Consider the following 3,223-nt stretch of genomic DNA (forward strand, 5'->3'; position numbering starts at 1 on the left):
TCAATCCCCAGTACCGGGGAAAAAAAAAAATCACTCAGTGTCCTAGTTTTATTTTATTTTATTTTATTTTTGGTGTTATTGAGGGTGGAACCCAGGGGCTTTCTACTTCCGGGCTATGCTCCCAGACCTATTTTATATTTTATTTGGAAACAGGGAGGGTCTCACTAAGTTGCTGAGAGCCTCACTAAGGAGCTGAGGCTGGCTTCGAACCTGCGCGATCCTCCTGTCTCAGCCTCCCAAACCTGGGGATTACAAGCGTGCGCCACCACGCCCAGCGAGTGTCCTGGTTTTAAACACTATGATCTCAGACTGACGATTATCTAAAGTTCCCCTCCTTACCTCTGTATTCTGGGGATGGAATCCAGGGGCATTCTACGTCTTCTAAATGTTTAAATGGCCTCACTAAGCTGCAGAAGGCCTGGCTAAATTTCTGGGCTGGTGTAGTATCTGCAGTTTTCTGGCTCAGTTTCCCAAGTACTGGGATTACAGGAGTGCACCACCGCGCCTGGTTTTGATTTTCTAAATTTGATGACTCAGACATTTCTGAAGAAAACCTTATTCTGAATTAATTAGGTTTATCAATTTTGGAAGACAAGTGTCTATGTGAATACTGGGGGAAGTATTCTGTTTTACTATGTGACTTTTTTGTTGTTACATTCGAAGGCTAGAAAATGTTTTCATTCACACTATACAACAATATGCTGTTTAATAAGAATCACATATTTTGTATTGAAAATTGCTGTTTGAAGCCGAGCGTGGTGGCACATGCTTATAATCCCAGCATTTGGGAGGCTGAGACAGGAGGATCGGGGTTTGTGGACAGCCTCAGCTACTACTTAGTGAGGCCCTCTGCAACTCGGTTAGACCCTGTTTCAAAGTAAAGAATAAAAAATGGGGCTGGGAGTGTAGCTCGGAGGTAGAATGCTCCTGGGTTCCATCCCAGGACTGCAAAAATGAAAAAGAAAAAAAAGAAAAGAAAATTGCCTTTCATCTGTCTGTCTGTCTCTCTCAAGAGATACATCAGGCCTTCAGAATGGGGAATAGATTTTTCCTATCACTTTACTATTTTCTGTTCCTTTTCCCACTGTTTCTTAAGAACTTACTCTGAGGGGCTGGAGGTATAACTCTGTGGTACAGCACTTGCCTAACAAGCACAGGCCCTAGGTTTAGATTCCCCAGCACTAAAAACAAACAAACAAAAATAACTGATCTTGTTTATTTCTTAACAGCAGGAGAGAGAGAGAGAGAGAGAGAGAGAGAGAGAGAGAGAGAGAGAGGCACAGAATCATTCTTTTTAGTTCTTGCTTAATATTCCACTTCATTATTATATCACAGTTTATCCTCTGGGGTTATTTATAATTTGAGGCTATTATGAAGCAGCTATGAACTATGAACAACTATGTTTGTCTTTTTTTGCAACCTCTTCCCCAATCCTAAAGTATATCTTTTGATGGACTTATGTACTCATTTCTGAACATGGTTTTTTGTTCTTTTTTTTTTTTTTCCTTTGGTACTCGGGGCATTCTACCTCTGAGCTACACCCCCAGCCCTATTTTTTATTTTTTTAATACAGGGTCACATTGAGTTGCAAAGGGCCTCGCTAAGTAGCTGAGGCTGTTCGCGAAGTGGGATCCTCCTGTCTCAGCCTCCCAAGCCAGCTAGACCCCACCTCTTAACGACCCTGTGCCATTTACTGCCACGCACTGAGGACCAAGCTTCAAACGCATGAACCCTTGGGGAACATATACACCGTATAAAAACTACAGCCTAGGATCCTACATCTTATACTCTATAATATAAATACAATCTGCCCACTTCTCTCCAGTTCTACTCTTGCCACCTCAGTTCAAGCCAACACCATCTTTTTGCTTGGCTGACGGTAAGGGAGGCTTCCTAACTTTTCTCCCTCTTCCACTGTTCTTCTCCTGGTGTCTATCATGAACGTAGCAACCAGACAGAGTTTTAAAAAAATGATAAATTTGATTATAAAATACACTGTTGTGGCCGGGCATGGTGGCGCACGCTTGTAATCCCCGCGCTTGGGAGGCAGAGACAGGAGGATCGCGTAGGTTTGAAGCCAGCTGTGCTGGCTTAAGAGACCCTGTTTCCAAATAAAAATATAAAATAGGTCTGGGAGTGTAGCCCGGAGGTAGAAGGGCTTCCAGGAACCCCAGTACCACACAAAAAATAAATAAAATACACTGTTGTGAATTCTTCAGTGGGTTTCCATCACAGGTAAGGTACAATATAAAATCCTCATGGCCCACCTTGTCTTCCTTCCCAGCTTCGTTCCCTGCCTCCTTCTCTGGTTCCCTTCTCAAGGGCCACTTGGCTGGAAAGAGCCAAGCTCTTTTCTCGTTTACAGCTGCTTGGCAAAGGGTATTTTCTCCACCCGGAATATCTTCCTTCTACCAGGTCCCTGGCTTTTAGTCTAACTACTTTTTGTGAGTCCTTTAAGTTTCAAGTTACAAGTCACTTCTCTGGAGACCTTTTCTGACCACCAATTAACAAGAGGTTTCCTGGTTATTCTTTCCCAATAATGTACTTGTCTCTCAGAGCGCTTATTTGTAGTTACTGAAATATTTGCTACTTCTATCTTTAGGGTCTGTTTCCTTCACTAGCTAGTAACATAAGAGGTTGGAGACTAAACATTCTGCTTAATGTTGGATTCTTGGTTGCTAATACCTGGGAGGAGATCTCCAAAAATTTCTTGAGTAAATGAACCAATTTTACTAATTTATATGTGAAAACACAAATGACTTGGCTAAGTTGACAAATTATATTTTTAGTAAGCACTAAGGTTAGCTATAGGTACACTTATTACCTGGATAGACTTAATTTAAAGCAATTTGAAAAGAAAAATGTAGTGGGACATACCTGTAATCTCAGTATTTGGGAAGATCGCAAATTTGAGGCCAGCCTTGGCAACTTAGTGACTGTGTTTCAAAATAAATAATAAAAAGGCTGGGGGTATAGCGTGGAGGTAGACTGTCTCTGGGTTCAAGCCCCAGTACCAAAAACCCAAACCAAACCAAACCCCAAACCAAAACAAAACAAGCTGGGCGTGGTGGCGCATGACTGTAATCCCAGTACTTGGGAGGCTGAGGCAGGAGGATTTGAGGCCAATTTAGGCAATTTAGTGAGGCCCTTCATAATTTGGTGAGACCTTGTTTTAAAATAAAAATAAAACAGGGCTGGGGACGTAGATCACTGGTAAAATACA

Source organism: Muscardinus avellanarius, assembly GCF_963383645.1.
Source record: "Muscardinus avellanarius genome assembly, chromosome: 1".
Classification (NCBI taxonomy): Eukaryota; Metazoa; Chordata; class Mammalia; order Rodentia; family Gliridae; genus Muscardinus; species Muscardinus avellanarius.